This window comes from Homalodisca vitripennis, chromosome 8 (genome assembly GCF_021130785.1).
Source record: "Homalodisca vitripennis isolate AUS2020 chromosome 8, UT_GWSS_2.1, whole genome shotgun sequence".
Taxonomy (NCBI): domain Eukaryota; kingdom Metazoa; phylum Arthropoda; class Insecta; order Hemiptera; family Cicadellidae; genus Homalodisca; species Homalodisca vitripennis.
This window is the reverse complement of record NC_060214.1, coordinates 120,201,430-120,214,071: the sequence shown is the minus strand read 5'-3', so window position 1 is coordinate 120,214,071 and position 12,642 is coordinate 120,201,430.

The window sequence follows — 12,642 nt, the reverse complement described above, 5'->3', positions numbered from 1 at the left end:
TGTCGAAGCTGTCAAAGGAAAAGCTCAGCGGAAACCAAACTGGACTTTAATCTGGAAAACGAACGGAACGACTTTACCAGTCGTCTTTCTTAGTGAACCCTTGCTGTGGTGGCTTGTAGAAAGTTGCTCTTTAATAATATTTAAATATTAAAATAACTTTACCAGTTACTTTATACAGTGTGTTTTGTATAATGAGCCTAAAATATATTTCTAGAGAACGAACAAACTAAATGGTTTCTCCACGAAATCAATCTTCGAAATTAGTTTGAAAAAACTTACATGAAGTATAGAATGTGCGAAAATTAGTAGGTCTGGAGGTTGATTCTTGATATTTATAAATGTATCTATTTATAATACGCAAACTTTTAGAAAGATCTTTTTTATTAATCTTTAAATATTACGATAAGATTGCACGTTAATGTGAATCTTGAGTTTAGCTCCTGTTCACTTTCCTCTTATTGAAGCCTCTGGAGTTTGACGCTGTCATAGACTTGAGTCATGTTCGTCTAGAGAGTTCCAAATAAAGTAGGCGAGGAAGAAGCTCAAAATGTACTATCTACATCGTTTCAATATCGTTTACACTACAAAATATAGTGTAATGTAGATGAATAGGTATTCTCATTGTCTCATCAGATGCACAACATTCTCATTACACGTTAGTTTATACAAGGTGTTTCCAAACGATCGAATCCACGAATCGTAGTCCTACCTTGTTCATGTATAAGCTGGAAAATCGATATAGTTATCGTAAGCAATTTATCCATGGACTACTCAATTCTATAAAAGAATGATAAGTGACGTAATGAAGTCCAGACTGGCGATAATTGACCAAAACAATGTCTGCATAGACCACCAATACGCACACAATACATTAGCACAAGTGAATGTGGAAGACTGGTAGCTGAACTGAGATTTGACATCATTGTCACCATTTTGGACTAGTAATTTTATATATAATTTAACAAATATTTACAAGCCAAACAGTTTGGTGGAAGTAAAACTTAACTATCTTTATTCGTTTGTAAATGGTATCCGAATAATTGTGGATTGTATCACTTTACGTATTTGCAAACAAATGTGAAGTTGTCAAGTCAAAATTTTCTACATATTTACTTTCACGATAAGCTCTAATTCGGTATGCAAAATCGTAGTTTCCCCAAAATATTTTGCTTCAGGTCCAAAAACAAGTTTTGAAAAACTTAAATTATCACATCTCAAAATGTACAGGTGGAAATATTATAGACACATTACTGTTTTTGTTCTTAAACAACGCGTTCTAATTCTTATAACAGAGAACTTTCTAAGAAGCAATCCTTTTTTTAGTTTAAAAAATTCTATTTTATCAAAAAATTATATCTAAGGTACCCAGCCTCTGAGGTCTTTTTGAACTTTTAGAACTCCGAACCTTAAGCTTTTGGATGTTCTTGGCTTCTTAGAGGTTTTGCCAACTGAGTACCAACCACTAACAACCTCCCGTCTCTATTACCTTTCGATCTAGAGGTTTAAGGGAAAAGGGACCACACTTAAATTACTTCATCTACGAGATTCCGGCCTTTAGATGTTCCACGCGCATGTCAAGCTTCTCCTCTCCAACGGCTGTCAATTTATAAGATCTCGTGCCTAATGGAAATCTCTGGGAATTCCAGATCTTTGAGAATGCCCACCTTTGGAAGATACCACCAACCTTTTCCATCGTTAAGAAAAACACCACGTTTCATGGATTTAAATCTAGCCTCTTCTTCAGGTGTCAAAGTCAATATGTGGCGTTGAACTTTACAGAGTCTAACTTGACCAGAGAACAAGTTATACCTGAAATAATATACCAAGCGTGCACCTGTATGTCCAGGCTAGTGAAAATGAACCCAACCAATGTCAGTTCAATAACCAGTCTCTCACCATCTCTGGCGAGTGCGACAAGTACTGCTGCGCGATTATAACCAGTCTGGACTTACAACATGTAACTTATCATTCTAAACCGGTAACTCATGAATGAATTGCTGAAGATAACTGTACGAATTTGTCCTGTGTATATATGGACGAGGTATGAGTACGCCAGACTACATCTGTTATAACAGATTCGTAGAAAGTCCTTGCGAAATTGCAAACCCAGAATTCAATTCTTTTTTCACATATCCGGCAGAAAATAGACAGAGGGAAAGGAAAAAAAGATTAGAGAGAAAATTTTAAAAAGAAAAGTAACTTAAAAAACTTAAAAAGAAGGAAAAAAGGTTAGGTTTTGCTTCGCTAATCCACATTTAATTGATGAACATTTACAACAATATAACGTTATTTTCCAGATGTAGAAATTAATTTTCATGTAAAATTACAAAATCTACATCTCAATCATATTCCTAAATTATCGTGTGGATGGTTAGATAGACAGGGAAATTTTGCTAGATTCCTGAGTTCAATAACTGAAGTGCTAACTAACTATAGAATGACATGTTCTAGTAAACAAATAAAAGTTACTGGACCCGAAAAATATTATTTTTAGGAATTAAAAGTTTCCTTTTCATCGATTTCAGTATCACAATAATGAAACCGATACCTCTGCTCGGGATATTAAGCCTTCGTCTATTAGAAAGTCAATGAAGTGATCGGCGAGTCATCTGTTGGCCTTCGTCTCAGTCTCATTACTCGGTCGTTAATTTATGCGACTGTCTTTAATTATCTTTAATTGGAATTAGTGATATTGACTTTATTTTATTTGGCATAAAATTAGGTTTTAGTTGATGGCTTATACGTTTTCAGTAAGGAAATTCAGAAGTAAACATATTATTTACTTGCATAATTTGCCAAAGTAAACCGGTTTACAATACATTCAAGGCTTTCCATGTTTATTATAAAAATTAAAACGTAGGCTTAGTATTAGTAATAATATATAATTTCAGTTTTTTTATTTAGACTCCAGCTCTCTAGAAAAATATCAGTCAGGAGTTTGTAGTGGTGTGGATTTGGCGTATCTGTCAATATAATTTTATTAATGCTTAGGAAAAATAACAACATAACGATGACTTGGAAAACTATGATACATGCTGTTAAATACTGACATTCAACATTTTCTGATAAGGGATTAAAAAAATGTACAAGTGAAGTATATCATGTCAAAGTATATTTTTTGCGTGACAATTGGATTTCTAAGGTAAGAAGGTTTTGGACCTGACACTCCCCCTCCAGCACCTCCTCCAGCGGCAGCTAAGGATTACTGTAAGGTGCTTACTGTGACGTCATTCAAGGCGTATGACGTCATATCATCTCTGTTCTCCTCTTAAGCACCGTCATTAGCATTGGTCTTTCACTGAAATTAATGAAGGTGTTTAAACCTGATTATACTTAAATATGCCACTCAAGAGTCAGGGTTACATGTACAAAATCTTAAAATTTGTATTGTACATATACGTACAAAAAACAAGTTTATATTTTACTTCCTTATTCCTACAGTTCGTTAAGCAAGCACATATTTATAAATAGCGATAAACTCGTTTCATTTACAAGAATTAAGAACAGAATGAGTTTTATGATAAACAAATCTAAGCATAGAGCTTCGGTTCAAGAAGCACAAGGCTGCGTAATGCGTAAACGTAATAAGGTTTTTACATAGAGCTATCTGTACGCCAGTGGCGTTTTACACCAGACGTTTTTAGGAGGAAACCCGATCGCAAATATTTATATCCTCTCCGAAAATTGAACTTTATTACCTCTCTGTTATAAATTCACAACCTTACCATTAGGGTAGGCATGTTAATGGTCAATTAAGATTTTGAGAATACTGATAAAAAATATAATCTAAATATTACTACGTACTCACAACCTGTTCGGTGATTTAGGTGCTACCTTGGAGCAACCATTAAAACTAACCGACTTTATTATTGCTAATATTTAATATTATTTTAAACAATACTTATAAATGGAGTACTTAGTTTATTATCTTCAACTTTAAAAAAGTGTGTATTTCCAGATATGGAATTACCTTGTGTACTAATAATGATAAGGTTTACTGCTGACTATAGGGGCGATACAAAATGTCGTAGTTTTACTTATTTATTTAGACACCACACGTCTCGAGAAGTATCAAAGACATCATGATAAATTGCGGATAAATTATGTGTGCAGTTGTCAATATAAATTTATTGATCGATAGGGTAAACAATAAACAACTGCCCAGTGACCTGGAAACAGTAACACCAGCTGTTTAAAACTAATATTAAATATACAAAGTTTACAAGAAAATCTTTATATAGTAAACATGCAAGTTTTACAAGATACATCCCAGATATATTATTGTTATGTTATGTCAAAATATCGTTTAACTCGTTAAAGGGATTCCTAAAGTAAAAGGATTCTATACCTCACACCCTCACTCCACCCCTTCCTCCAGCGGCAGCTAAGGATTACTGTAAGGTGCTTACCGTGACGTCATTCAAGGCGTATGACGTCATCTCATCTCTGTTCTCCTCTTAAGCACCGTCATTAGCATTGGTCTTTCACTGAAATTAATGAAGGTGTTTAAACCTGATTATACTTAAATATGCCACTCAACAGTCAGATTATGTACAAAATCTTAATTTCATACGTACAACGAAAAAGTTTGCTTTTTTATTTCTTTATTTCTGGAGTTCGTTTGATCTACCTTTATCGCCAATAATGTCTTCAATTGGTTTTAAAGGCACTTTGGGAGATTTTATTTGAAATTTATCCTACGACTTTCATATTTCTCTTATATAAAAATATTTTATCTTAATTTATCTTGTCATTTCAATCATAGTTTGTCATAAGAGTTTCAGTATAATAATTGCATATTATGTAAGCTAAATATTTCAATGCACAGAAGTGATCTATAGAAGGTAGAGGCTGAGAGGTAGCGGACAACTGTAACACTAATGTGGGGTCGCTTTACACGTATCGATGTCCGAACGTCCAATCACCGGATGATCGGATTACACTCAGTGGTATAACACGGGTCCCCAACTGAGTGGTTGGGGTGAGAGGGGGAAGGTTTCGGTTTGTCGTTTCATCATTGTGAGCATAATCTTAGACCATTTATCATTTTCAAAGTCAGGCCTTTATATTTACGGTGCGTTAGGTAGATAGTTTTTTATAAATATTACTTAACTTAATTTTCCTATTCAGAAGGACATGCATATGAAAATTTTTAAAACTGTACCACAGCAGATAATGTAATCGTCCAATAGCAACGGAATTAGTGAAAATGTTCCACAATGTCGAAGTTGTCCTTTAGCACCGAAATATTAATTAAATGTCTCATAACTACGAAATAACTTGTGCAGTCCACATAAACTGTGAGATAATACTTTGTATCCCAAAAATTATAAATCTGGATACGCCTGAGCCTTTTTTATTTTAACTTCAAGGCTAGTGAGAACAAAGTGTTTTATAACAGTAACTAAACTTATTCACAAATATTACTTTATCTGTTATGGTTTTAACGCTTTTCCATTTATTACATTATAATATGATTAACAAAACATTGTATAGAACATCTAGAAAGGGTTGAGATAAAATCATATTTAATAAAATATTTTACTACTTAGTTGTCAGAAATTAATTTTACTCGCAATATCGCTATTTAGTTAACTTTTTATGTAGTACAGTAAATACACCTTATTTACATATCAATAGTAACAGAGAAACAGATATATCAGTTACACAGTACTTGTATATGCTCCTATAGGTCTCGATGATCACTGAAGGACTGTTGAAATGTCGTAAAGTCAGAACCTATTTACTTTACTCTTGATAAACTGAAATGTGCCAATTCAAGATTCGTTGAAGTGAAAATAGCTTAATAAATATTTCCTCTTAAGTCCAACTTGAGACAAAGCATTTACTTTAGCCTTTTTACTTGTTATTCAAGTTATTTTATATGCTATGTTAATGCAATAAATCTCAAATAAATCTAGTTATTCTAGTTATATCTACTACTCTAAAGAACTGTATAATTTTTCAATACATACAGAAATTCGTTTCGGAAGTGAACAATAGATTTCTGTGTTTATTTTATAACAAATGTGACTACATTTCTTTCTATCCTGTTCTGTAAACAGCTCGTATCTCCAACTCCTATTTGAAGGAAAACTACGTTTCTTTAACTCTGCTTTATATGGGAATATGAAAAACTTCTTTAGTATAGAATTATCAGTGATCAAAGTTACCTTTCTTTGAAAATGTACATCATGTATCATTGTATACATGAATATACACACTTGTTACTTTTTCTGGCATAGTAACAGCGACGATATACTTGCAAATCTAAGTAACCTCACATGGTGTCCCAACTATCCCAGCGGTCTGTGAAGACTCCCGGGGAAAATATCTTTCCGTCTTTATGTACAAGATTCAGGCTTCCAATACGGTTACTATGGGGAAAGCAATACGGATACTTTTTATCTAAGTTAGAGATAGAGCAGGTTCAAATCAGACTTGCGCCCATCCACCTTATATCATTACTGTCACACTTCTACTAGAGGTACTCTCCTCATTTCGTTTGGCCAATGGTCCAACACTACGGGCAGAAAACACTAAAAAAGGGACTAAAGGGGAGCCTTGACTTTACGCTCAATGTATTACAAGCACTTCTTGAGGCCTTTTCACACTGCAATCCACAGCGTCCATGGACGCCGTGGACGTGCCATTTCACACTGCATGTGGACATATTTGTAATAGATGTGTCATTTCCCCCGTCTACTCTTACAAACTTCAGTCTTTGACAAAGAGGGATGTCTTCAGACGTGCCGTGGTGTAGTGATGGGTTTTGTGACGTCGTACCGTGGCTTGATTGTGAAAGTAGCAGTAGTGACGAAGAAACAGTACTGTTGTACAGTCTTACAAATAGATCTAAATCTAATAGATCTAAGTGGTGGTCTTATAAAAGTAGTTCACCTTGCATACACAATGTTTAAATTGATATGAAATTCAAATTTCGTATAATATATTAACGTTATTATTTTCAAACCCCACTCTGAGGAAAGCGTTACCAATTTTCTTTATGATTTCGGATTCACATTAATAAAAATTTTATCTGAAGTTAAAAGCAATAATATAAAAATAACCGATGTTATTTAACGAACAACTGGTGTCCTGGAGTGCGCTTTAAACAATTAATAATCCTTTTTATACAAACCTTTCATGTAATTAGATTACTTGACTTTGTAATATCTATATTGAAATATAAAATAACAAATTCACAAAGAAATTTTCAATCACTATATATATATATATATATATATATATATATATATATATATATATATATACATACGTCTATTGGGTATGTTATATATCAGTCTTAAATAATTAAAAATGTAATCAAAATACTTGTCTAGTGACGAAATACTAATATATCTACAAAAAGAATTGAATTTTAAGCCGTAAACTTACACAACATTACATTACAAATCTCTATAGCTAAATCATGTCACCCTGATACATGCATTACCTAACAGCTAACACTGAGATTTACACAATAGAATGATTAAATTACTCCAGTACCTGTCTAATTTGTATGCAATTGTATCACAATAGAGACACAATAGTTTAGTTGATTAGGCAGCTCATTGTTTCATGTTTAAAAACTCATCATACCAATAAATTGTATTACAATCCATAATATGCTTAAATCGAGTCAAACTTTTGTTATACAATATTAAAGATGGTGTAGTGTACGAATCAAATCAAAGTTTAAGGCGTAATGTTTAACATAATCTAATTAAAATGTGATAACAAAAACGCGCTATCTCACATTCTTATTACCAAGCATAACGTGACTATTATACTGAATAGTTTTGTTATACAACTAGAGAACGTTTTGAACATTAATAAAAGGTTTTTAGGTTTTCCAGGTGGTATGATTTTGTCTCTGGCGTGAAGGTGTGGGCCTGGCTTTTTCTAGATATATTTCATACTTGTTTCTAATGTTAGGACAAACATTTTAACGAGTTTAAATACTATCTAGTAGAAAAATGAATGCACAATCTTAAAGGTAGGTACTATTGTATAGTCAAAACAAATGTTGCCCACGTCGTGTTATAATTAAGTAACTGTTATATTATAAATATAAGTTAGTGTCGTTACTATAAAATATATAGTGAGAAACTACTGAGACAATTTAATCTGTATTTGATCAAATAATTTCTAATTTTACGTTGTACTGCAATTTTAGCTCTGTGATTATCACGTATAAAAACATGAGGCTGTATACAATTAATTTTGTATTATTTAACACAATATTTAATAATACACCCTTATCACAAAATCAAGTCATCCTGATTATACGTACTATGTACTTAACACTATAATTACATGAGGAATACAATATAACAATCAATGGAGTACCTGCCTAATTGAAAGGCAATTATATTGCTACAGGGGAGGAATACATAATTAACAGTTGATTATTAGATAGTAAATAGTTTTATGTTTAAAACTATACAACCAATGGATTTTATTACGCTTCATGATCTTTTTATATCGTGTAAAACTGGGATAATATGTACGAACCCTATAAAATCAGAGGCGTGATGTTTATAAGAACTATTTAAAATGAAAGAATAAGAACAACACAATAATCTCACATATTTTGGTACATAACAATACGAGTATACTAAATGGTTTCATTTAAATTCTACAATAAATGTTGTAACAGCAATAGTTTTTTGTTAGCATTCTGTAAGGGTGAGCATGATAACAACTTTAGTTAAAAGTTTTTATTGGCAATGAAAGGTTTGAAAATATAATAAATTTCAGACATTTCCATCGCTATATGTTAAAAATTGTGCACCTTATGAGATAATGAGAGTACGTCTTCACCTACATTATGCTATATTTTTATATTTTGTAGTCTAGGTATCTTTGATGTCGAAATGATATAAAAAGTTCGTTTTAAGCTTCTTTGAGCATTTTTTACTTCTTCAGACGAACATTCCATAAGTCAAGTCGGACTCCAGATTCCAGAAGTCAAGTCTGACAGCGTCAGATTCCAGGCGTTGCACTGAGAGGAAGGTGAACTGGAACTAAACTCAACATTCACATTGAATCAACCCTTCCTACCATAGCTACTTAATGTATATAAAATGAATTTGATGAGAAAATTATGAAAAGAAAATTAACTTTTCTCACGTGATGAAGAAGATAGATTTCATCCTCGAAACGATGAGTTATACAGTTTGTAACATATAACGATGGCAAATGATATTAATTTTGTACTTTGTTCGTGATGTTATTAATTTCCCCAAATGACCAAGACACTTTTAGTTAGAAGTAGACTGACGCAAATGGTTGAGCAGAAGTGATGGCTTTTTTTCTATTTCAAAGACTCTTCTACCATTCTGCTCTATTATAGAGATACATAATAATAAGGGGATACTCACTCAGGAAACACTCTCTTCTCTAACTGTCTCAGTATCATCTTAGCTACATTTACACAATTAATTTAATTTTTTAAATAAATTGAAGAAGCCAACTAAAAAATGCAATAAAACTTTTGTAATTGGTTTGTAAAGACGCGATATAAAGCAGACAATTTACAGGAAGATTGCAGCCCTTAGAGAAAAGGAAAATACTGATCAGTTGTTCTACCCGTAAACAAAGGGTTAGGAGTTATATTTAACCTGTAACTGGCGAAGCTGAGAAGCAATCATACTTATGGGAACCATTGGAACGGATTAGTATGAAAAACCAGTATCGGGATATTTGACTCTGTTCAGACGCGTTTTTGAGAGCGTTTAAAGCGTTTTTTGTAGTATTATCTTCAGGCATTTCTGCATGGAAAATTGTTTAAGTAGGCAGCTCATTAATTTTGTTATAGTATAGAAAATATGATTCGTAAATTTAATAGCTTATTTAATTCCAGGCAATTCAAAACAAACTATTGATAATGGTAGAAACTCTTTACAATTTTGGAGAAACCTTGATTTAATGACGAAATTATTCATCAATATGAGAAAATATACCTTAAAAGGTTTGTTTAAATTGGACTGGGAGTTAATTAATTCAATCTTCATTGAAGGAAAGTGTTTTGGGATGGTATATAATATTAATAATAAAATTCTACGTCGGCCTAAATAACAAACCACGTAACTACAAAACATTCTATTATGGGGTTTTAATGATTTTGCATTTGTGTATGGTCTCTCCATATAGTTCTATTAAACCTTATAACTAAAATATTTAAATATTTTGCGGAATGATAAACCAACCACGTGTATTTCAAGTGGAAAATCTTTTATTGAAAAACCAAGTACAGTAGTTGCAACCTGTTCCCATGCTTGTGGCATAAGCAGTGGTGAATCAATTTCATATGGTTTTGAATAGATTAATTGAAAAGATCAGAATTGCACTCAACGTTTTTGAAGGTAAATTGTTCAGTAATTAATATTTGAACATGTTAGATTTTCATATTTAGTTATAATAATTAATCAAATTTTACGCATTAATATAGTCTTTTTACTAATAACCAGAATTGTATGTTATTTAGAACTGCTCTTTGCCCACCATTGTTCGATACCATTTTTATTATAAGCCATCTATTTCCACTTATCTTTGTACACACACACACACCCACCTGCATTCCAAATCTATAGTGGTCCGATTGTCACGTAGTATGAGGTGACTTCTGTCGACCAATCAGGCGTCCAGGATGCCGGACAAGAAAAGCTCCCCAAGGTATCTCTCCAGTTCTTCTAAAGACTCCGTCTCGCTAGGTTGTACGTCAACACAAGCTTTAACCAAGTTCGGGCCGTGCCCCCTTGTCTTGTCTCTTGTGAACCGTAAGCCGTTCTATGGCAATTAACAGTCCCCTTGCCGGACATTATTTGGTTAACGAGCCAAAAGTAACTTTGTCTCAACGTTCGTGAGTGAACCGAAAACAGTGTCAAGTGAAGGTGGAATCTTCATGGTGGAATCTTCATCCATCAACAAGGACTCCCCCTGCTCAACGTTCCTTGGTAGCAACCCAGGTCGAACTACAATCAACCCAACTTCATGTGTGTCGAGGTGTCAGACAATGGACGGTGCAAGGTAACAGTGTTTCATCATTCTTATCATGGTCCTTGGCAACTAAAGACAATTCTCTTCTCAACCAAGATTTAAAAATCCTCAACTAATTCGGACATTTTTGGACATTTCAATAGAAAACGAAAATCATTTTAACACCTGTATTTTTGCTTTAATTGTGTGCCTTTTTTCTAATACTATGTTTTGTGATCTCATTTCGTATTTTTATTTTTCCCATTCGACTAATAGTTACTCTTATAAAATCAACGTATGGGCTCCACCTGCTCAGCTATCGAAGTATGAGTTTTTAAATATTAGACATTTTTACTGGTCCTTCGAATATAATTGCGGTCCGCCAGACCGGATCTAAGAGAACATAATAAATTTGAGGATGACAAAAAAATTAATAATCTAGAAAGAGTAATGGAGTTCAATGTTTTATTTACAAACATATTATACGAGTGGGAGTAGGTTATCGTTGTGAAGGAGTTACGAGTTTTGGTTGTGTTTAATTTACAAGTTTATTTATTTGAAATTACTGTTATTTGAGTAAATTAAGTTTTCAACTATATCTTTAAGAATCTGGAATGACAAAAAATTGTTTGAACTGTGTTCCAACAGCTGGATTTTACTCTTTTAGGGTTATGGTTCTGTGTTATTTAATTTTAGTGGAGTTCCGTTTGTTTCAAAAGTTCCTCTGGAGTTACTTGGTTTGCATGATAAAAATATAGTTTGAAAAACGTTTCTGGGATTTAAGTGGTCTGTAAAATATGTTTTACTGACCACTAATTCCGTTCTTTGTCCTTTTTCAGTTCTGAAGTGGAGAACAAAATTTATAATGGATAATCCAAGAACATTAAAAATAATAAAACTAACTGAAAAAGCGAAAATTAATGAGATCTAATCAGATCCTAGTAATTTCCTAGTAAATTATAGTAGCGCTGTTGAAGGAAAGGTACGAGTAGTTCTGTCTAGGAAAAAAATATGACAATCAATAAACTCTCTTACACTAGTAAATACCTGAGCTATTTTTTTTCATGAAACTAAACAAAAAGTGATGATACCAAATTAGATATTTTATTCAAATCCGGTACATTCCTTGTAGATAAACACAGTGCTTTTTTGAGCTTTTTAAAAGAAAATTATCAACCTAGTTAATTTGAAATAGATATAGATGACTTTAATGTTGCTACAGGACAAAAATATCGAAAAAGCTATACTAATAATACACATGTTGAGGCAGAACTAAGAAACAGTTTTAAAATAAGTATTGTTACATTATGAAATATCAAAGAAAGGAAAATAGATCACCACCATTCACAAGACGGAGAGGAGGATAAAACACAATAAGTAACAAATTATGGACTTTGCAAACGTAAAAAAAGAAAGACACACAATGAAAACTATTGCAAATGTAAAGAAGCCAAGATTTTACGAGAACAGGGAAGTTAACATTGGGAGAAGATTGGCAAATGTAAAGGTTACAGGATATGTAAAAAGGCCTAAGAGAGCAATGACAGAAGTTAATGGTAAATATTAGGCAAAACCGTTGTAAAGCTTTATTGCAATCCTAAAGGGAAAATATATTTGATTTTAGGAAGTTGAGTTGGAAAGAAAACTGTACATCAAAAG